Genomic DNA, 25,043 nt, shown 5'->3' with positions numbered 1-25,043 from the left:
ATCCCTATATTATTGATAGCATATCTTACATAAGCAAATGTGGGGAAGGGAAAGGTTATGCTGGGATATATCACAAATAGTCATTTTCTAGAGCAGAGGATAGTGTTCCCACTCACTGTCTGTGTGTTAAAGGCTTATTCCTCAGGCTGGCACTGCTGGCGGATACCATGGACCTTCATATGCAGGAAAGCTCTTAGGTGCCTGGAATCTTGTCTTCAAACAAGGTCTGTTCTTATTTGTCCCCTGTTTTTTTTTTTTCTGCCTAATGTCCTTCTCTGAACATGAAGCTGTGTTAGAAGCCCAATTTGTCTTGACCATTAAAAGTATTTTAGAATTAGGAGCTACAATTTGTCAGAATGTCTATTAATATGGTGATTATACTGGAAATGTGGTTTGTGCCAGATAACACAAGACCTATGGTCAGAGGTCCAGGAGTGTGAACTTTATCTTTAGGTTGTAACGGAACATTGAAAGGGTTTTGGCAAAGGGTAATACCAAGAGAAGATTAATCTGGTGGTAGGAAGAGACTGACGGGAGTTATTCTTGCTTACACATGAAGGGAGTAGTTAGGGTAGCAAGAGTGGAGAGATGAAGTGAAATGGGAGGTAACCAAACACAGTAGAGAAATGAACAAGACATAGTGACTTGACTGTACATACTGGTAAGAGAGAGGAAGCAGCTAAGATCACTCAAACGTTTAGTGCATAACTGAGGAATGGTGGAAGCTGCCCTACATCTGTTTTTTTATCTGCTTGGATGTTGTTCAATGATGTTTGACCAAGACTTCTTTTTATTTTGTTTTTGTTTCATGCATATGAGTATTTTGCATGTATGTAGGTCTGTGCACCATATGAATTCAGTATCCACAGAGGTCAGAAGTAGGCACTAGGTCCTCTGGAACTGGAGTTACAGACAGATGTGAACTGCCATGTGCGTGCTGCAAACTGAACCTCTAGAAGAAAAGCCAGTGATTATATTTTTGAACTCATGACTTGTCTTTGCCTGAAATATGATCCTGGATACACAGGATATAATCCAATCATTCACTGGTAATAAGTCTTAAAGACATTTTTCTTAAAATAACTTTTGTTATACATAAAGGTTTATCTTTTATTGAAGATGAAAGATACCTTTCACACTAATGAGATGAGTATGTTGGTTTATTTTCACACAAAGAGTTAAATCTTGGCTGAATATTTGATGTTACAGCATGTAGAGAGCATCTCCAAAATATTTCAGAGCTTATAATATTTAATATTGAGAATGCTATTTGGCATAGCCTAAAATGGCAGAAGTATGTTCAGGGTCATCTCATAAATTGTTAGCAGCTCTGCCTTTATATCAAGCAGAAGTCATTTAGTGATTTTGTATATATATATATATATATATATATATATATATATATATATATATATGTATGTATGTGTGTGTATGTGCATGTGTATGCATATGTAGGACACAAGATAACATTGGGTGTCATTTTCATGTACTGTTCATTCTTTAAAAACAAGGCCTCTCATTAGCCTCAAACTCTCCACATACTCTAGCCATCTCCCCACTAATCAGATTACCAGTGCACACCATCAGTTTTTTATTTTTAGCATGACATCTATGGACTGAACTCAGGTCCTCATGCTTGCACGGAAAGCACTTTGCCAACAGAGTCATTTCACTAGCCCTCGTTTGGTAATTTTTATGAAGCTCAAGCCAATCACTTACATAATGTTTTTTTTTAAAATCAAATCTTCTAACACAACCCAGTGCAAAGATATATTAATTTACATATAGTGGATTCATGGTAGGAAAATATCAAAAGTCTTCATTTCCTGTAATTAAACCATTATGTTTCCACAAGAGATGAAAAGTCAACAAGTACAGCATAAACAAACACACAACTCTTATCATAAATATTCTTGAATCTGGACTGTGGGATTTTTGTATAGTGATAATTAGCATTGCGTTTTTGTGGTGACATGTGTGTTATATAAAGCGTATATGCTGTGTGTTCAGATCCATGAATACAGAGAAATTGTGTCAAACAACATAGGTTAAGTGCTGCCTGAAATGCTTTAATTCCTTACAGGTTTCATTTTCATTAATTTTGGGTTACCACATATTCAGAAATCTTTTAACAGTTTTAAAACATTTTATGAATAACACATTCAGTTACATAACCTCACATGGGGTCAAAACTCACAGTTTGAGAAGGTAGGCCTTAGGGCTAAAGAGATGGCTCGGTTGTTAAGAGCACTTGCTCCTCTTTCAGAGGACCTGGGTTCAGTTCCGAGTACCCATATGGTAGGGAAGAACTACCATCTCCCGAGGATTTGACAACATTTTCTGGTCTCTCTAAAAATCAAGCATGAAGGTGGTCCATATACATACTTGCAGGCACTCACACATGCACAGAAAGTTAAAAATAAATATTGAAACAAAAATAAGAAAATAATGAAGTCCAAGTTCAATACTAAGTACTGTATCAACTGGATGTGGTGGCCAATGCCTGTAATTCTAGCACTCAGGATGCTCAGCTACATGGGGCCATGTCTAAAATTAAGCTTGGTCTTAGAGTAGTTTCTCAGAGAACTTTGTTGGCTATTTGAGTCCATTGGGTACCAGTGGATCTTGAGACATGGGGACTGGATGGAATCTATAGATTATAGTCTTCTTTGAACTCAGGGATATAGTCAGCCTAGCTGTGTCTTGTATCTTGATTTACTTCATGTTATTTAATCCCTTGTGCATCTGCTAGTCTCCCCAGTCATACCTTCAAGGAAGTCTATTCAGAAGCTGAATAACCCATTGCCCTGCATTCCTCATTACTACCCTCTGAGACACTGTCTCTCTGATTTTCTTCTATATTTTTCATGCATGCTTTTGGCCTGTGAGAACTTAAGACACTATATGGATTGATGTTTGCTGCTGTTATGTTTCTTAATGCACCCGAAAGCCCCAAATCCTAGATAACTAATGATTTTGTGATTTTTTTGTATTGATGTAAATAAACTATTCTCATTGCTTAGAGAGTAGAAAACCGGACGATTTTCTTTGGAAGTGCATCAGGAGTAATCTCCCTAAGAAAATGTTTGGAGAATGGGTCATGAAAAAGCAATTTATCCCTTTTTACCTGAAGACCTGAAGAGCTGCCTTTCAACAGAGATGAATCAATTCAAGGTCTGTGTGATTATTAATAAAAAACCAATCTCACTCACATACATGATTTCAGTGAATGATTTGTATAGCAATGAAATCAAATCTAATTTCCTTTTGTCTTTTGTGAGCCCGAGAGCTGTCAAACTGCCTTTAGACAAAGCACATTCAATATAAAACTCACCACTCCCACTGTGACTTGCCTCATATATTTTATAACTGTTTGGGGCAATACCACCTACCTAGCTTATCAAGCCAGAAATGATGAGGTCATTTTTGAATCTTCCCTTTCTGTTACCTTTCTATTCTATTCTACCATCAAGAGTTATCCAGGTAGTCTTTAAGACATTTCTCATATCTAGCCCTATTGGCTGAGTTTAATAACTTATTGTCACCTTATGGAACAACAGCAGCTATCTGTTCTGTGAGTTCCACATTTTCATGTTTTCCTCTGTCTTCATTACAGCATTGACATGACAATTCTTATAATCTCTTTATCCATCTCAAAGTATGTAGATATCCTATTCTGGATATAAGATGAAATTTAAATTGATCAGCAAGTGCCAACCTACCTAGTCAAATCTCTGCACTCTTACTCATGTATCCTGGATTTCAGCCACACAGATTACCTGTCCCCACCACTGATATCATTTTCTTCTTGCATTTTTCTTCGCCAGGGGTGTTTGGGCTTGATGCTTGTTCTCTGTTTGCTACTTCTTAAAGACCTCAGTCAAGTTTTACTTTCTCTCTATACAGTTCTTCCCTACTTTCCCAAGTAGAAAAACAAACAGACAGACAAAAAGACAGACAGACAAAAAACTCTTCTGCTTCCATGTTCCCATCATGGCCCCATAAGCATTTATAGTTCTATGCATATTCTCATGGTATTGCAATTATTTGTCTCACAAATAAAGCAAGCTCGGAGTCTGGAATTGGATCTTATGCATCCTTATTTCATCCTAAATAAATAATGTATTTAGCACTTAGCTGTTTTTCACTAAGTGAATCTGAATTTCATCAATGGAATCACTTAGTAATTCAGCCTTTGAATTAGGCTCTGGGAATTGAGAGTGAACTGTCAAGATCTTGTCTTCAATCCCCTGAAGTCTACTATCAACGCTTAGATCAGTATAGGATGTCACCAAATATTACATTGCAATAGAACACAATCACTACAGTGTGGACTTAAGTTGTCAGGTAGTACATCATAGTGGTAAATACCAGAGTCTCTTCTGTGGACTCAACTAGACTCAGTTTGAATCTTAGTCTCACAACTTACAGATAGCTTTTGAACCTTTTGTTTTTGACATGATGATATAATTACATCATGTTCCTCTTTCCTTTCCTCCCTTCAAACTTCCTATAATATCCCATCTTTCTCTTTTACAAATTCATGGCCTCTTTTTCATGAACTGCTGTTCCACATATATAGTCCTAAATATATCCTTTTCAGTCTGTATAATGTTTCTTGTATGTATGTTTTCATGGCTGACCATTTGATATTAGAGAACCAATGGGTGTGCTCTTTTCTAGAGACTATTTCTCCTACTCTCAGCATTCCTTGGTTACCTGTAGTTCTTTGTGTATGGTTGAAACCCTGTGGTCTGTCTCCTGTTGACTTTGGCATATCTGTTATTATTGTTATTGTTCAGCTCGTGTTTAGGCAAGTCACATTGGTAAGATTTTATAGGTGAAGCAAATCATGTCTGGTATTGACAATGTAGGCAACTACCTAGGGCTAAGGAAGTCCTGGATCTTGGAGGAGAACCTACAATTGCCACTTTAATAGAGCCACATAATCCCTAACCACACTCTAAACATTTGTTCTTATACCAGAAGGTGAGTGTAGTACTTACCCCTCATCAAGGGAATGTCTCTTTTCAACAGGCAGAGACCATTAAAGAAAATCACAGTCAATCAAAATGCAGAGTTGTACATCCCAATCCCAATGGATAAATCCATAAAAACAAGTTCCACACCTAAGACATAGGGAATATTTTGGAAAAGGAGGTGAAAAGATTGTAAGAGCCAGAGGATCAAGGAGTTTGCAGTGAGACTATATCTCCTAGTAATCTCAGAAGCTAGCTCTGTGGTTTTGGGTAACTCACCAAGTATTTTCGTGAGTTGTTTACTTCATCTGTAAAATGGTAATTATTATGATCATTGTCTCCAAGGATTGTGATAAAGACTATATGATTCAACATATGTAAAATGTCTGGCTCATAAAACTTGTTTGATAAGATAAAGGAACTCTATGGTAGTATACATAGAAACTTAATTCAAAGTGTTTAGCTTTTTCCAGAGACAGGAAGAGAGAGAAACTCAGAGATGAAACATGGCAGGTGCAAGAACTGCCCCATTTAACAGTTGAGGATCAGGAGGAATGCCAGCTGGATCTCACCTGGCCATCTCACAGCCAAGGTCACTGCATCCTGGATCCTGTTCTGAGAAGTTAAATGGGTCTTTAATGATCCTTTAGACAGGGACAGGGATTTATAAGTAGGTTTGTATGGCTTTTCTTTTAATATATCTCAATGAGATAGATAGCATGATTACTTCATTTTACAGGTGAAGAAAATAAGGTAGGTGAAATAAGATAAAAATCTGTTGATAATATTGGACTGTGACCTTTCCATATCTAGCTCTGGTTCCTTTCACAGTTCTAGAGATGGCTCATTCCTCTGCCCTTCACTGCTCTCCATTTGTGGAAAGGGTAGGGGCTGCAGCAGTCTTTCTCGCTATGCCTTTGTCTCTTTATAATGTCTTCCGTGCTGTCTCCAGTGTCTTCTAGCATACAGGAAGCCAGAGCAGCATTCTATACTTGATATTTCTCCTTTTTCCCTTGCTAAAGAGCAAAAAACTGACAAAACTCATCCATACTATTGTGCTGATGAGTGGCTCCCTGGTAATAGGTGTCATTGTATGCTGAAGGGCGTTCACCTTTTGAATAGAGGCTGAGGCTTCAGGGAACAAAGCCAGAAATATGAGGAGTCAGACACCAATGCCAGGTGGAAGGAGGGAGGCAAAAGCATTTTTGAGTGTGGATATGACTGGTATACTTTTACTTGTGCTGGAGTCAAGACAATGGTATGAGACTCTATCTTCTGAAGTCAGGCTGCAGTCAGTAATATTGCCATTCTGGTTCTTAATCACTAAGGAAGCTCGGACCTCTGTAAATCCATGCTCTGGGGATCAAATGAGTAGAGGACCAATTTTTCAACCTATGTTTATGTGTCTTTATGTGGGTATGTACATGTATGTGTGAGGATGCCTGAGCAGGCCAGAAGAGGACATTAGATCCTCCAGATCTTGGAGCTGGAATTATAGGCACTGAACTGTCTGGTGTGGGAGCTGAGAACCTGATTTGGATTCTGTATGAGAATACCAAATACTCTTAACTGATGAGCCATCTCTCCAGAAGACCGAACATTTTTTGGAGACTCTAAGTGGGCAGAGCCTTAGGAGAGGAATAAAGGGTTCTCATTCTAGGATTGATGTTTGTTTTATTGGGTGCTGGCCTTTGCTTCTCTACCTTTAAAAAGAGGCACAGCTTTCTCAAAAGGAAAATGAGCACAAGCATTGAACACTGTTCCTTTTCACATACCACATCTTTTTAAACTAGTAATTCTGATTTCAACGAAGAGTGAGGTTCAAGGAGATTATACACCTTTCGCAAGGCCTTCCCTTTGCAAGCAGTGATAAGCAGCAGAGCCAGGCTTCAAGCTGAATTTAATGGAAGTCTTGTTGTATGTTAAATGGGGATGGTGATGGCAGTTAATGAATATTTATCATGAATGATATTGAGTGCTAAGCAGTGGTACTTAATCCTCCCAACAACTATACAAGGGCACTATTACGGTTATCTTCATTTAACAAATGAGAGGTGCTGAGACTTAGAGTGATTAAATGTCTTCATTAAAGTTATACCCCTAGTAAGTAGGAGATCTAGGGATGAAAATTAGAACTCCTGAATGCTAGTCCAGGATCATGGTGCTCCTGATGTTGGACTAGCATACTTAAATTATGTGGTAACGAGCTTTGGTTTGTGAAGTATTATGTAAATACAAACTGACCTTATCTATCATTTTACGTGACCTTCACTTGTACCTGGAAGCCTCCAGATGGACTGCCTGCTTGTGTGGTCTACAGGCTGGAACATCAGGGAAATATGGGAAAATACCTGTAGGATACTCATCTTGCTAGCAGAAGGCTTCCGTGTAGAGTATTCAGTCATTGTTCTACTGGGTTCTATCCACTGGGTTGCACACACCATATCCTTTTAAATTAGTAATTCTGTTAGAAATAGTGCCCCAGTATCTACTGGGTTGCAAGTCTAGACTCCAAGCATCCCAGTAGGTACCTTTGGAGGAATTCATTTATTTTCTTTGTCGTCTTAACCCTTAGTCAAAGCATGTTCTCTGATTCTGTGGACATCTGAAAATATCTGCTTTTCTCTTCTCTATTCTGACTTTCGAATGCTCAGTCAAAGAATTGGACTGCTAGCCCTCTGATTTTACTTACCCCTGAAGTCTCAAAGGAGAAAAGCTAATATACCCACTGTTGTTGCATTTTATTTAGATCTGTGCTTAACATCATAAAATTCTGGTTCTGTGTCTCACAAATTATAAAGGGTTTTTATTGTTTGGCTCATGGCATCCCCCAAAGTACTCAAACGGTCTCTAATATGGGTCTCCATTCTTCAGAAGTATTATTCTTTTTCAATAAAAGTCACTGTTTATGTTTTACCTCGGAGCTTTTGACTGTACATTGTCTCTGTTATGCTGCAGAGAGATTTCGGGGCAAGAAACTTAGAAATGTCTGGGAAGGTAGTGTCATTGTGCAAACCAGATGTTACATGAGGCAGGGTAAAGATTAGCTAGCCACAGCACCTGCTGACATGACTACAGTCCCAGAGCTAGTGTTCCTAGGACAGGTTGATAAGGGATCTTATGGTTGCCAGTAGTGGCAATGCTTTTCCTATGCTTTTCAATACGACTACCAAGTCCTCATTTTACTTAATTCTCCATTTCATGGATCCCCGCCTCCCTGAGGTTTCCTAGTATCTCTAGAGAAAGTCATGTGGCTAAACAGATTGATGCTACCAGCTTCTTATTTTCCAAGCTCTGCAAGCCTACCGGGTCCTCCTACATGTTTTTCTTTTTAAAATCTCTCAGATCATCTTCCATGTGCAAGTCCCATGTACCATCAAATCCCGAGATTCCTACCTCACAACAGAACAGCTTACTTGTGAACTCACAGAAGAAATACTTTTATCTAAACTATTTCCAGCTCATCAAACCTTTTAAATGAATGTAACTCTATTTTTCCCAAGCAACAGTTATTCCTGTTCCTCCCATTAGCGAAGCCTGCTACCCTTCTCACACTCTTATTCATCCTACCCTGCCCCCAGCCTACTGTTCCATTTCCTGTCCTTCCAAGTGTTCAGTACCTACTCATTTACCCCACTCTCTCAGCCCTGCAATATGTTTGAGTCTTGATATTAAAAATAAAATTTTTCCTTTTCTTTGAGTTGCTTCTTTTACCCTCCTCAACTCTGCTGTTGAAAACTTTAGGATAGTTTCATTTTGGTAGTATTTGTCTCCAATTCCCTTTGCCAGTCATAGAGCTTTGGCATTCATTCGTCTTTCCAACATCAGACCATTAATGGCAGTTACGATGTATTAAGTTCTTACTATGTCCAAGATACTATGCTAGGAACTTATTTGATATTTACTACTATCCTTTGAAATTAAGTCCATTTTAATCTCCATGATATAGACGATGGTCACTAGAGCTCTTTAGCGACTTACTCAAGGTCTCACACATATATAAATTGCTCAATTAGGACTTTAACTAAGGTAGCCTTGCCTTAAAATCCATACTGTAAACCAGGAACTAGAAAACATGTAGGATAAGAGGCTAGATGAGGAAAATTTGGGGCTTAGCCTGCCATATGCTCCCTGCTGCTCAGCTCTGCCACTGTAGTAGAAAAAAAAATGCCATAGTCAATACATAAATAAACGAGAGGGATTCTCTTCCAATAAAACATATTTATGGACACTGAATTTTAAAATTTCACATGATTTTCATATAATGAAATACATTTAAAAAATTTTTTTTCATGCATTTGAAAATATAAAGAGCATGTTGAATTTGCAAGCCGTACAAAAATAGGTAGTGGAGTCAGCTACACTCATTGGTTGTGGTTTCCTTGCATCTGCTCTAGCTACTACATTATTCAAGGGCTCCGCAATAGCAAATGGATAAAGCTCTTGATGCCTATGATACAGTTAATTCTTTGAGACATTCTTTCTGTTCATACTGTCGATGCTGCTGTGTACGCCTAGTTTTCCTTCTACCTATATGCTTGTTCTAATCTATTCTGAGTGGTTCATTATTCCCATATGTTGGGCCCCATATTGGGCCTGGTTTGGGCCTTGAGGAAAAACTCAAGCCTGGATCGAGTTTCTGCGGCCTTGTGCGAGAGCCTAAGCCTGGCTCGAGTCTTGAGACATATCTCAGTAACTTCCATATTGGCATGACTCAGCAAGGCCTGTTTGGTCCTGCCTTTGCCCTGCTGTTGCTAATGTAAAGCTTTGTCATTGGCCCTGTCAGTCACACTATTCCCTCCTTCACTCTTCCCTGCCTCCTATGTCATCTTACTCCACCCCAAATCCCCCTCCCTATGCTCCAAATTTATATAAGTGAGAGGCTGATGCAAAACAGTTGAGTTTCTGGGACCTCTCTCCTCTTGCCTAGGCCTGCCAGCAAGGAGCCGACACCCACCTATCTCTCAAGCATTATGTTCAAGGATCAACAGTTGACCAAGTTTGTTAAATTTCTTCTTTTTCTTTGAGATGATAATATAATTATATAATTTCCCCCTTTTCCTTATTCCCAACCTTCCCATATACGCCACTTTGCTCTCCTTCAAATTCATGGCCTCTTTTTAATTGAATTTTATTTTTGTGTATAAATGTATATAAATATATATTCCTAAATATAGCCTGCTTAGTTTGTATAATGTTTCTTGTATATGTGTTCTCAGGGCTGACCGTTTGGTATTTCCTTACCAAGTAGCAAAGACTATTTCACTCATTCTCAGCATTCCTTAGCTACTTGTAGTTTTCTGTGTAGGGTTGAGGGCTTCCTCCTCTCCCCATCCACTTTGGCATGTCTACTGTTGTTTTGTTCAGCTCCTGTTTAGGTAGTCATGTTAGTGAGACTTCATAGGTATAGCTTCTGATATTACTAGGAGATACTGTCTCATAGCCATATTGTTCTCTGTTATAGTGATTCTACTTGCATGACTAACACCCACCATTGATGTAGTGACCAGGAGCCTGGGTTTTTGAGTTGTGCATACCTGGGTTTAAATCTTGACTTTATTTGTGTGATCTTGGGTACATAGCCCTCTCTGAGTCTTACTTTCAGTCCTTTTGTTAAATGGGAATAAAAAAAAACAATGTAATCATGAGGTTATTGTGATGTTTAAATATGTCTTGTATAATAAAACTATTTTTAAAACTCTTAAACCTGTATATTTAAAATAGTATATAATTAATTAATAGTTATCATTATATTTTTATTAGATAATTTCAGCTTAATGCATAGTTCTAACTAAGATTTCCACTTTAAGTTTTAGGGCCATCTGTTTATTTAATATCTATATGTACCATTGGCATCTGACTTTCAACATGTTCCAAACTCAATGGACCACCCTTTTCTAACTCTCATATATCCTTGCCTTGCTTAACATGTTCTTTTCTTTCAGTCATCATTCATCACCATTGTTAACACTTAATGTAAAAGCCTGGGTATCTAGTTTCATGTGAAAAACATATTTTCATGAAAAATTCAGCTTTAAATACAAGATGACACTGAACATTTAAAATCTTCTGTTGGAACTTAAGATTTGCATTGTGATTGGTTTGGAGAACTTTCTTTTTTTGCTCATCTTTTTCTCTTTCTTCATGTATTTCATTCTTCTTTTTTCTTAAATTTTATATACCAATTTCCAACTCCACATTTGATTACACAATTATTCTTATCTGAATAGTACTACTAATACGTCTCCAAATGTCATCCATCATTCAAGGTCCAAAACATGCCTGTAACCTTCCAGGCTTCTCTAGTCAATAAAATAACATATCTTTTAAAAATATAATTTTTTTCTTTTTTTATGTGTATGGTCATTTGCTTACATGTATGTATATGCAACACATGCATGCAGGGCCAAAGGAGGCCAGAAGAGGTTGCCAGAGCCTTTGGAACTGGAGATACAAATGGGTATAAGCCACCATGTGGGTGCTGGGATTCAAACTGAAGTCCTCTGCGAGAGCTGCAAGTGGTCTTAGCTGCTGAGCAATGTCCCTAACCCCTATTAACACCAAGAAGTTATATTTTACAATTAAATGTCATTATTGCACATGTCGTACTTTAAAATGTATCTGTCACAAATGTGCAGGCTGCATCATAGAGCACATGGAATGCTCTTTTCTGAGAGCCCTCTGAAGTGCCTTCCATAAGCCTCACTTATCTTTCAGCCACTCTCCTCCTGTCTCCCCTTTCTCCAGTAAACATGGTTCATTGAAGTTCAATTTTATTTGCGGCTCTCATTCTGTTGGATTTCTTCCTTGGCTACTTTTAGTCTTTTTTCAGAGATAACATTTTACATAGTGATGTATATGACTTCCCATAATTTCTTCTCAATTCCTTAATCTTTTCCTTGAATTCCAATGCTATAGTTCAAGAGTTTCTGTGGCCACTTTCAGTAGGATGGCTCATGAATGTCAAACTTAATATTAAACAGAGACCTTGGTTCATTTTTTTGTTGTTTTGTCACACCTTAACATTTCCTGCTGTTACTCTGATTATGGTGATCATGTGCTTTTAAGGCCTATGGAACTGATTTGCAGGAAGAAAGTAGACAAATTTGGAACTTTGGGCTAGAAAAGTTTTTCCCATATAAATCAGAGCATAGTGGACTGTTTTGGGGGAAGTTTTGTATACCAGAATGATGGAAGAAATACTAAAAGTGGTTGTCCAGCTTAGGAAGTTCCAGAGGCAATGAACTCTATCGGGTACTGGGCTGAAGGCCATTCATGAGGTTGAATTCAAGTAATAAATATAAATTTTGGTGGAGGAATTTTAAAAATAGCTACTATTACTTACGGCTCTTACTCTGAACTGTAGTGAAAGAGAACAGAAAAAAATGTGAAAGATGTGAGGATTGTTGACAAATTTGAGCACAAGTTTAAAATTGCAGATAAGCAAAAAAATGAGGACAAAGCAAAATATCTGCAGTTCTTAAAAAGAAATGATATTTTCTTCACTGGGGCAATAGGAAAGGTCCTGAAGGTAAAACTCCACCTATCAAAGACTCCAGTTTGTGAAAATAAATATTCAAAGGGAGGAAAGCCTGAATAAAGGATGCCTATGAATTGATATCCTATTCCAAAACAACTGTCTAGGCAGATAGAAGCCACTGCCACTCTGGTTCAAGGTACAGCCTACAACAGAACTTGGCAGTGCTGTTCACATGATACTAGTTTTTCAGGTGTAAAAGATACAAGATTGAGGGGGTCAGGGAATCCTAGTCAAAGATTTTAGATAGCCACCAAACCAAGGAAATGTGGAGTGGGATCAGTGTCACCCCAAGAAAGCCCTAAGAGGTTATTGTGGCACTGTGAAGGTGATGCTGGGATCCTGGTACCCTGTGATGCTGTGAAGGTGAAACACATGTTTGAGCAGACACCCCAGGATGTTGGAGAACCATGGGTCACTTGTCAAACAAAAGAAAGAAAGAAAGAAAGAAAGAAAGAAAGAAAGAAAGAAAGAAAGAAAGAAAGAAAGAAAGCTGCAGACATGAACAGGAACAAACACAAGAGGGAAGTTATATGTGCTACAGATGACAAATCTAGAGAAATGGGTGATTCCATGGCCCAGAAAAGTCTATCATAAGACCCAGATGATGATCATAAAGCTGCAGGATTTGGTGTCTGCCCCACTGGGTTTTAGCTTTTCCTTGGTTTGATATAGCCTTTTTCCATACATACCCATTCCTTTGTTTTATACTGGGAATATTTACTCTGTGCAATTATTTATTGCAAATATGTAACATTTTTATTTTGTAAGTATTTATAATTAAGACATTACCTTCAGTCTCAGAAGAGGCATTGGCCTTTTGAACAGTGTTTGGACTGTTAAGGGGTCATTTGAAATTGAATTGAACAAATTTTGCATTATGACACAGCTAAAAGCATATGGAAATAAGGTGCATAATATCATGGCTTAAAATGATATGCATGTTTGGGTGTCAAGCTGACAAGAAGAGGACTTATGATGCTTAGTACTATCAACTTGACAGCATGTAAAATTATCTAGGGAATAAGTCTCTCTAAACCTGTTTGTGAGGGATTATCTCGATTAGCTTAGTCAATGTGAGAAAACCCATGGGGATTGTGTGTGGAAACATTACATGGTCCAAAATACATAACAGGAAGAAGCTAGCTAAACATCAGCATTCGTCACTCTCTGCTTCCTGATTGAATTTATATGACCAGCAGCCTCCAACTCCTGACACCAGGATTTCTTTGCTATGGTTGGATTGCCCTCTTGAACTGTGAGCTAAAAATAAATTTATTTCTTCATTTCTTAGGTCAGAGCAATTTATCACAGATGAGTAAAAGTAACAGAAGCTAAAAATTACAGTAATATTTGACTCAATATAATTATTTATTATAATATATTGACTGTTTATACTATCTTTCATACTCTTCTCTTTTTAGGCTTACCACTACATGATCCAATAATATCAATTTTAATATAAGGATATTCTATTTTAATTTTAATATAACATCTATAATATCAATTTTTAACAAATATCATTGGTAGGTAGTGAGCTTAATACTTTGTATATGTAAACTCATCCAACCTATAGTATTCTTGTAAGGTAGATACTTTTACTCTTATCTTTTCACAGATAATAAGGTGACAGAGGCAGAATCAGCCAGATGGGTTTGTACCTCAATTCTCAACCTAACTATTATGCTTCCTTTTGTCCCTAGAATTCTATAATTCCTTCTAAGTTGATATGCTTGGGTTTTATTCCCATAGTACTTCTGGAGTACTAATTCAGAATATTCATTAGTTCATCTCCCATCTCCTTATTATTTTGTATTTCCCCTTTATCTACTAAATCATATCTAACCTCAGCCTTATACTTAAAGCCCTGTGCAATCTTACCACAGCAAAAGTCATAACCATATCTTCTGGAAATATAAGTGCATTAATTTCCAGGAAGAGCTTAAACTGCAATGCCCTGTTCAAGCATCTTTGTGTTTCATCTTCTCTTCTGTCATCTGGCTCACTTTTGACCATTTCGAGTGGAAAAATGATGAGTGCGCATGTTTGCTTTTCACCTGGGATCCTTTTAGGCACAAGTCTACACTAAGTGAAAAAACTTGTCATTAGATTAAAAATAGGGTATCAATAACGCCCTTGGAAGACAGAAATTCCAATTGCTTTTGAATACTATCCTCTTTCTTCTAAGTTTTTCCCATTTTTTTTTTAATTTCCGGGCATGATTGCACTACAATGAATTTGGGAAAACCTTTCTTTTGACACAGCGAAATCTCAGGAGAGTTTTATTTACTGACTACCAGTTCCTAAGTCCTTTCCTACTCTTATCCCACAAGATTATTTTTATCTTCCGTTGTCAATCTTTTGTCATTACTTGGTGTCTAACATCAGCTTAAAAGTTTCTAATTCTGGAAAAGTTTCTGGAGACGACCACTCAAGCTGACAGCAGAGTCACAAGCTCTTGAGCTTAAATATTTTATGGAAGTCTCAGACTTTCAGCCCACATTCAGTACTAGCTAGGGTCCCCTGAGCACTGTAGCCACGAGATGCCAATGAAAGTGACAACTGGGAAGTTCAGGTGCAAATTCTTGTACATATCAAATCTCAAGATGTTCATGCATCACAGAAAGAAACAAGACAAGTTTCTGTTGAGTTTCTTAGTTTTTCTTTGGATATTTGCTGCTTTCTGAGCATTTCTGCTACAGTGAGAATAAGAACTACTGTATCAAGGGACAGACAGTATGGAGTCCTCTACTACTTAGAAGTGTATGTTCAGAATGGTCAAGTTTTCAAGATGAAGGAAAAGGATTCATTTATTTATGAAGATTTGGAATATTTATAACATCTGCCTAATGGTTTTAAGCATTTTAAACAATGTTGATCAAGTTTTCTGCCAGTAACCAAATAGTGAAAAAAATGTTTTACATTAGGCCCAGTATACACACATACATATACATACACATTCCATTCATATATGCATGTTACTGAAAAATAAAAGGTTTCACAAAATAATGATTACTTTTATCATTCAGTGTTCATATTGTATCCTTTGTCCTATTTCATTTAAAATACTCATTACTGACTACTACACAGAAGATTAACAAATTATTGCCTATAGCTTGAAAAATGCTGGTTTGAAGTATAGAAACAAATAGAAGAAGATAATAGAATGTTGTTTTGTGTTAGTAGAAGATACATGTACATCATATTCTACTAACATCAGGAGGAAGAGGTTCTGCATTTACAGCTAAAGATGAATATTCACAGTATGGATGAAAATGGAATTATCTTTGACATATTGACTTTTGTAATCAGATGTACTCAAAGACAAACTAGTTGGCTTTGACTTTGATACCCATCTTTATATAAGATGCTACCCAGCTGTGTGTTAGGCTGTTTCAATGCTGTCAATTGTGTAAGAGTTGTATGTTCTTCTACAAGGTAAGAGAGAGATGTTTTCAGAGACAATTTACAAATAAGGTATTGGACTTTGTTATAATCTGATCACCTCATTACTTTATGTAGTAACAAAACTATGTGTGATGGACTCTCTGGAGTTCACCCTCTACTATGCATTCTAGACCTCCTGTTCATCCTTTCTTCTTCCTGCTCCCCTCCCCCTTCTTCTTGTCTTCCTTCTCATCCTTATTTTTCTTTTCTTCTTCCATCTCCTTTTTTTCTTCCCCCACCCCAATTTGTGATTTCTGAAATTATGGGACTCTGTAGTGACCTACATAAAATTGACAGAAAACAAAATACAGTCAATAGGATTATACAATATTCAGGCTACTCTAGTGATCATCAAGAATGTAAGGGGCTATGATGAATTTTAAAGACTTGGTGAAATCACTGATTGATCTAATTCTTTGTCCCTTAACATTGATGACAGTTCTTCTGAAGTTGCTTTGTGGTGATACAATAAAAAGACAAAATGCACTGGAGCTTCAGTTTGCTATGGCCTAAAATCTTTCTATTCATAGTTGCTTATATTTTTATTCAGAAGATTTAGATGAAAACAAATAAAAAAGACAGGGATGATGGACAGTCACGCCGATGGGAAATACAGTGGGAATGAAGTCTTCATTCAATACTCTTTTATAGATTTTGATTTTTGAGCCACAGGCATAAATTACCTATTTAAAAATTTTAATAATGAAGATAAAAGGCTAGAGATGTGGTTCCATGTAGAGCTGTTGCCTAGCACACACAAAACCCCAGGGTACATCCCTAGCACAGTAGAACAGAAAGGAAAGAGAACAAACAAAATATAGTCATGGCCCTTTTACCAGTGCTAGTTGCTTTCATTGTCAGCTTGACTGGATTTAGAATTACCTACAAGACACACTTCTAGGCATGGCGTGGAAGGCACTCCCAGAGATTTAACTGAGGAGGGAAAAAAACAACCCAAAACACAGGTGCAGTATTGCATGGATTGGGAGCCCCAAATGAATAAGAAAAGAAAAAGGCGAAAGCCTGGTGTTTTTCTAGCCTCCATGCCTTTCTCCTTGCAATAACAGCTGCCACATGCTCCTATTTTTACATATCCACAGTGCCTTCCTCACTAGAAAGCATCTCAAATAATGAGTTCAAATAAATCTCTTTTCCATTAAGCTACTTCCTGTTAGGTAGCTAGTCACAGTGATGTATAAAATTAATAACTCCCTTATCCATTGGGCAATATATTCTAAGATCTTTGGTGGATGTCTGAAACTGTAGACAGAACTAAACTGTATTCATACTATTCTCTTCACTGATACATACTCATTTATGATAAAGTTAAGAGTAAAAGTTAGAGATTGCTGGAGAATTGGTTCAGTTGTTAAGAGCACTTGTTGCTCTTGTAGAGGACCCAAGTTCAAGTCCCTTCCCAGAACCCATATGGTAGGTCACAACCATATGTAACTCTAGTACCAGGAAATATGATGCCCTCTTCTGACTTACTCTAGCCCTAGACACACATGTGGTGCACATATAGAGATTCATGCACATAAAATAATAAAACCTAAAAAAAATTAAGGAAGTACATGCATCCTTTTTGCCTTCTAAAAACTTGTAATTTAGGCACAGTAAGAGACTAGCATCAACAGTGAATAATAAAATAGAATAGCTATAATGTCTATAATATCATACTATTTAAATTATGCATATATTGTCTCTCTGTCTCTCAAAATATTTTTGTTGAAGTGTATTCATGTTTATTCTAGTGATGATGTAAGTTGATAAAATTTCTATGTGGTAATATGAAATGTGATTGTCATAGAAATTGTAAGGTAATGTTGGCTAATATGCAAATGCTACTTATACACAAGCACTGTGATAAATCTGATATTATGATGGACACTATGGTTGGATAGTGTATGTAGTGTTAATACATTAACAGACAGATGATTCAGGTCCTGGCCAGAATGGATCAGGAAAGAGTAAAATTCCATTAGACTACTCAGAAGGGTATATTACTAAAATTTTATGAGTTATTTATTTTTGGAATTTTTCAGCTAATATTTTCAGACTGAAGTTGATCTTTGGTAACTAAAACTATGGAAAGTAAAATCATGATTAAAATATAACCCCAAATAACAACAGAGAAAACAATCATAATGATCAAAGAACTTGTGGATAGCAAAGAGACAGTAAAATGTAGGCCAAAGAGGAAAACATAAGATTTAAAGGAAGAGAGATGTATTTATGATCTGTACAATTTAATAGCTATGCAATATGCATAAAATATAACTTACTGTTTCTCCTTCTTTATCTGTTGAATGGGAATAATGCTTCCTAAATAAATTATCATCACTTAATATCATTTAATAAATTATTTAATAAATCATTTAATATCATGTATTATACTATTCAGTATATAGAAGATTGTGCTAGACAGGATGTAGTCTCCTAAACACACCAATACCTTTACACTCAGGAACTGTAATTGTGTTGTTATGTTACATGCCAAGAAGCATTTTCACATAGCATTCAATTACTAACTAGTTGACTTTCAAATATTGATATTATTCTGAATTTTTCTGCATAGAATCAATGCAACACCCCTACCTCAACTCAAGATGGATTTAAGAAACAGTAATGCATTATACATCTTAAAATCATTAGTTAGAAAAGCTGAATTAGAATGTACTCACATACACATATACAAGAAGTTCAAGGAGCTGTGTGTACTACTCACCCTCAGTTGATCAATTCCTAATGTACACAAAAATAAAAACATTCCATTTTACTCTTATTTTCATATAAATGCCATTTGCAAATCAGCTTTTAAATAACACTGGAGAGGAGAGAGAAGAGTCAGAGAGACACACAACTCAAGAAGAAAGGATTCCAAATGTGATGGCATTCAGGTTGCTCTCCCTGACCTTGAAGAAGGAGACTGAGGAACATGAATGGCCTCTACTAGCGAGAATGGACTTGCCTTGAATGTTATCAAAGCACTCTGGGGCTCAGTCCTACACCCAAGAAGTGAACTGTGCCAAGACAACCTGGACAAACAAGAAAATTGATTTCCCACCTTGAATTCCCAGAAGAGAATACACTCCTGCTGATCCCTTCATTTTAGCCCAGTGGTCTTCATAGCAGATTTCTGATACACTGAATTATTAAATGATGTGAAAATAATAAATCTAAACTCTTAAATTAATAACTAGTACTAGATTAATAAGGGCATGCAAATTTATTATAACAAAAATAAAAAACTAATACACAGATGTTCAACAATTTGCTAAAATGTGTATTTGTTATTATGGTCATGGGAATCTTAGAAATTAGCCATCTGAATGGTCTAAGATTACGAATGTTACAATAATCTGATCTGTTTGAAAAGTGAAAGTGTGTTGGGCAACCTCAGTTCTAACAGAAGCTTTATGTCTTACACATCAAAAGCACTCAGAGACTGTGGTCTGCCTCTGTGTCTTTACAATTAAGCAATCCAAATTACACATGGCAATTAAGTCTTTACAAAAGTAACGCATAGTGATTTTATTAGAATTTATTTATATTATACCTATTATATTTTACAAGTGAGTAAAATGAGCAAGTAGGTTTTACTGTGGGTGAGGATGAAGTAATGATGGGTATAGTTCATACCTAAGTCATTAAAGTTTATAAAAATGGGAATATTGTATCATTCCTTTGAGCTTCAGCTATGGTTTCATCTACAAAACAGAAGTGATAATGTACTGATTTCATGATGTTTTTGAGAAAGTTTAAATGAGATACTGCATGGAAAATGTCAAATAAATATGTACTATGTAGGTATTAATTCTTGCTATTGCTAACCTTTGTAAAATATGTTGATAGAACAATGTATTTTTTGATCTTATGTCAAATGTTTGCACTTTGAAGAAATCATCACTGAAGCCTAGATAGAAATTTATATATGATATGTTTGTCTGAATGGGGGATTCTCATGGGGTCCTTGGTTCAGACTGAAAAAATATATATATTTATTTTACTTACATAATTTATTTTATGCAAATCATCTCTCATTTATCCCATAAACAGTTGTAATTCTCTCATTCTGGAGATTATTTGGCTGCAAACTTGTTAATGTTACTTCAGCCTTGACCCCTTCCTGAATAATAGTTGTGGATATTTGCAGTATTTTCTTCACTGTCAAAATAAAACGTGTGTGTGTGTGTGTGTGTATGATTCAAATGTACTTATTTTGTGTATTTAGAAGTGCATATACTCCTGTATGTGCGTGCAGGTCAGAGAAGAGCTGTACAAGGAGTCAGTTCTTTCTACCATGTGTCCCTGGAATTGAACTTAAGTTGTCAGGCTTGTTGGCAAGTGCCTTCAGCAACTGAAACACCTCATCAGGCCCTGGGTGTGTTTCCAGAGGTAATAAGTGAGAAGATAAGTTGCAGAGGTAAGGCAATAACAGCTGGTTGTTGCAGAAAGGATGCCTGTAATCCCTGTACTAATGAAGTCGAGGAAGGAGAATTGAGAGTTCAAGGTCACACTAGGCTACATAGTTAGACTTTGCCTCAATCAAAACAAACTAGATATAATATATAAATAAAACATATACTTGTGACTATGGGAAGGAAGTAGAATATAATGAGTGTAAATTTGCATTTTAGAGTCCAATCAATTTCTTGGGAGGACCTCTAGAGATCTTTATTGAAGTTATTCAGTATGAAAAGATAGTTCTGTGTTCTTGTTTTAGCTCTGCCACTAGCTAGTTTTGTGATCTAAGCAAGCTATTTCTATTCTCTAGGTTCTGATTTCTCTATAAGAAAAACGAGGATGTGGCACCTGTCTCGTTCACACCATCATTTTTATCTTGCTTTTGCTAAGGAAAATGGCTGGGGGTAATTTCACTGGCTGTCAGAATCCAAGGGACAACGGTACAATAAGGGAAGGACCAAACCAGAGGCATTTCCCAAACTCCCTTGACCCAGTGAACTGAAATTTTGCTCAGCTCCACAAGCTTTTATTTATTTATTTTAAAGAATCTGTTCTCACTCAGTTGAGGATGAGGTAAAAATGCATGTTTGCTTATGAGACCAAAGCTGAGTCATCTAGGAATCATTTCTTGCTGGCAGGATGGGTCTGCTAGTCTCACTGGACAAAGAGCTTGAGGAGCCAGCCCATTGACAAAGGAAATCGAGTTTTAGAGAGGATGGTACAAAGAATCATCAGCTCCTAAGCTCTAGAAGTGAGGGCTAACTTCCCTGTTTGGGGTTGATTAGCTTCTGCCTCTGCCTAGATTGGCATCATTTCTGAAAGCAGACTGCAAAGTTTGTCACACCTGTCCCTAAAAACATGGAAAATGACAGGGTAGGATTAAGTTGGTGGCATCTTGGGGCACAGGGCACTCCTTAAAGTAGAGTGAGCTCCCACCCATCATTTCCCATCAGCTAGAAGGAGGCATCTGAACAGCGTGGTGTTGTCAGCTAAGAACAGAAGTCTTTGCAGAAGTAGATCAGTCAGAAATGGTTTGTTTCTTTTTCTTCAGCAATGGAGCCAGGAGAAAGACAAATTAGAATATTTGGAACCAGGCAGGCTGGAAGTAGCATGACACATTTGAAATATTCATTTGATAATTATACACCTGAACAGCTAGCAGATTGGAATTGAGCATGCTAAGGAGCGAAAGGGGATGACAACACTAAACTCATACTCCAACGTTCCCAATTCCCTGGTTCTAAGGAATTCTCTTACTGTTTATGCAGTGTTTACAAGGCAAATTGCGGCAGTTTTACAGCACTTCACATCTGAGGTGATTTTTTTTTTTGAACTAATTCCATTTCAAATCAAAGCAAACACCTGGATGCTTTTCTTTCCACGTGTTTCCAAACATCTTTGGCTCTCCCATTCCTCTCTTCTTTTCCCCATTCCACATCTCTGATTTCCTGTCCCTGCCTTCTGTGGTTCTGCGTGCCATTCTTGTTTTAGTGGCTAGTACTAGAATGAATAGAATAAAAATTACAGATCTTATAGCTGGAAAGGACGGCAGCTATTACCTGATCCATGTCTATTCTTGAAGCTTAGTCTAAAGCCAGGTGAATCTGTGTCAACGAAGCTGTGTCTATATTGGTTTTAAATCCTTGAAGCTTTCTATCTCTTTGTCCCTTGAGTAATCACAGGTCAGGAGAATTTCAGCAGCTGGATACTCACATAACCAAGAACAGAGTAAATATCCAACACCTTATGTTCATTCCTGTTGATCCTTTGAGCCCTTCCTTAATCATGAAGCTGTTAGTTCTTTTTGACCCATCTGTAATCTTGTCTTTGCTATTTTCATCTATCCAAGAAGATATTTGCTTGTGGTTTCCCTAAGAAATGGTCAGAACCGAGAAAAGTAACAGCACAGGGACCCTTTCAGGTTGTACCTGAGTAACCCTCATTCTGTGTCTCTCGGCAATATGCATTAGAACAAATTGCCTGATACAACATAAACAGTTCCATTTCATGCAGAATCTGTTTCCCTTGTTTGCCGAGTTGAAAGGAGGTAATTCATTATATCTCAGTAGCATCTAATAAATAGAAAGTTTAATTAAAGAGCCTGGATGCTTTTGAGAGCACACTTTCAGCCCCCTCCCTCTTCTACACAAACACAGGGGCTAGACTGTGTGGGGTTGACTGAAGTCTTTGAACAAGTATATACACACACAAAACAGAACCAAATCACTGTATCTATCTACAAATGTAGAACCCCATACATTTAGTTTATGAATATAGATATACAGTTTATGAAAATGCCACAACCATGGAACTAAAACACCGGCTTCAAATACCATTCAGTTCTTTGTTCAACCTCACAGACTTTTACTCTTCCCCTTTTCTCAGGGTAATTTGCTTTGAAAGTAACTTGGTACTATGTAAATGTACTACCATTTAGTAGATTTTTCAAGACCACTGAAAGGTACCACTTGACATCCTTTGTATCTCAACTTGTAAGACTTGATGGGAGACGAGAAATGATACAGATCATCTGCACAATACACCTAAATCCACGAAACAAACAGTAGGCAATAGGGCATACATATTGGGATGACATATCAACATGTCATTCCAGCTAAATATCATGAAGATAAATATATTGTAATAGACAAGTGGGTCTGGGTGCCATACGAATATAGTAAGTATTACTCATTTGAAGCCAGGGAAAACACACACCATCTCTGATAGAGCACTATTGATTAGTCTTTGCCTCTCCTACTCATACAATCAACTCGGGTAAAGTTCAGGGATTCTGTTTTCCAGGCTGGTTTCCCGGCTCCAGGCTTTTCGTAAGGGAGTGATTACATTGCTAAACACTTGGCTATCACCAAGGTGCGTAGCTGTGGTCTAAACATCCCACCTTGCAATAGGGAAAAAGACCTCCTCCCAGTCTTTTTCACAGACCAAGCAGAAAGGCCAGGACCTATGAATTCAGCTAAGAACCTGACTAAGTGGAACATGATGGTGACTGTCCCAGTCATTACATACGGTGCAGAGAAGTGTCCACTTTAGAGCACAGATTTGACTGATGGCCCCAATTTTGTTTTTCTGGGTTCCTTAAAGGAATCCAGGTAAGCTAAACTGGCCAGCTCTTAAATTTGAAGGTTACAAACCCAGCAGGGTAAATGGGAGCTTTGGTCCAGGAGCCCTCATGTAATAGCTTTTTGGCTCTCTGCAGTTGAAGGAGACTGTCCTTGACGACTGAGTATCTTCATTCTCACAACTAATCCCAGACCCATTTTGAAGATGCCTGGGAGCAGGATCTCTAGGGGCTGGGCTGGGGGCATAATATCTACCCCAGAAAACCACACTAAATCACCATCCAGGCTCTGATTCAGGAGAACAGTGCTCATGAAAACGATGGTTTTGGTAGGTGCCAACAGTATCCCGTCCTAAATCTTCTAAGGCTCCCTCCATCCATGGCACCATCTCTCCCAGCTGTTCCAAAACAATCTGTTGCTCGTCTCCATTTGTGTCCCACCACCTCAGCCCACCGTCAGCCAGCCAGCCAGCCCCTCTCCAACCCACAGAATCTCAGCACCTTCGTTCAAGCCTCATTTCCCTGCAGCTCCTTAACAACAAATAGGACAGCACCGGTGCCCTCTTGTCAACTTACCCCAGGCCAAGTGGTTTTTTTTTCAGATTTGTGTTGTCTGGAGTCCGTGCACCGGGGCGCGTGGTGCGGCAGCCTTACTGGACTCCTCTTCCGCGGCGGCGCGCAAGCGGCAGCCGCCTGGGACAGTCCCGGGCCTGGAGGCTGCCGAGTGGGTGGGTGGTTGAGTACAGGCAAAGCAATCAGGATGCTGAGGAGCCCAAGGACTGATTCCTACCTGGGCTTCCTTCTTTGCTCTTCAGCTACTGCCAAACTTCCCTCTGACTGGTCAGACCTCCTCACCTTTTGCCTCCGCCAGTACCCGAAACTCTTCGCTCGACCGGTGTGCTCCTGCCCTGCTCTCTCACTCTCTTTCTTCTCTCACTTGTCCTCTCTCAGCTCTCTCTCCCAACCTGAGCCCCTTCAAACACACGCACCCCTTCACGCAGCAAGCCACAAACATTAAGAGCAAGGGGAAGAAGACAAAGCCGACACCGGGAAATTGAGGATAGCAGACACCCTGGTATGGAGAGGAGTGTATGTGGAGGGGTGTGTTGAGGGGGGGGGCCGCATTCACACTTACAGGAGCCCTCAAGCTAGGGAGCTGATGGGAGCTCTGGCCACCTCTCCAACCCCCTTTTTTCTAGACTAAAGGTTTCTGTCCCCTACTGCTGCTGCTTGGAAAATCCTATACCAGCCAAGGGGAGAGAAAAGCAGAAGAGGGGTGGGGAGGGGAAAATCAAGGAGGCGCGCTCCCTTTCTCCTCCCCACCCCTAGATCCGAAAATGTCCAACCCTGAGCTCTTCTTCTCCCTTCTATCTGCTCCAGGTTCTCATCTGCTGCTTGTCTCCCTCTCTATCTTTTGGGGGTGGTGGTGGCTGAGAGCTGTGGAGAACCCGTCGCGGTTGTGGTGTGGGGGGGAGGAGGGAGAGAAAGAGGGAGGGAGGGAGGGAGGGAGGGAGGGAGGGAGGGAGGGAGGGAG

The sequence above is a fragment of the Grammomys surdaster genome, unplaced genomic scaffold (genome assembly GCF_004785775.1).
Source record: "Grammomys surdaster isolate TR1022 unplaced genomic scaffold, NIH_TR_1.0 236, whole genome shotgun sequence".
Lineage (NCBI taxonomy): Eukaryota > Metazoa > Chordata > Mammalia > Rodentia > Muridae > Grammomys > Grammomys surdaster.
Note: the sequence above shows the minus strand (reverse complement) of the source record.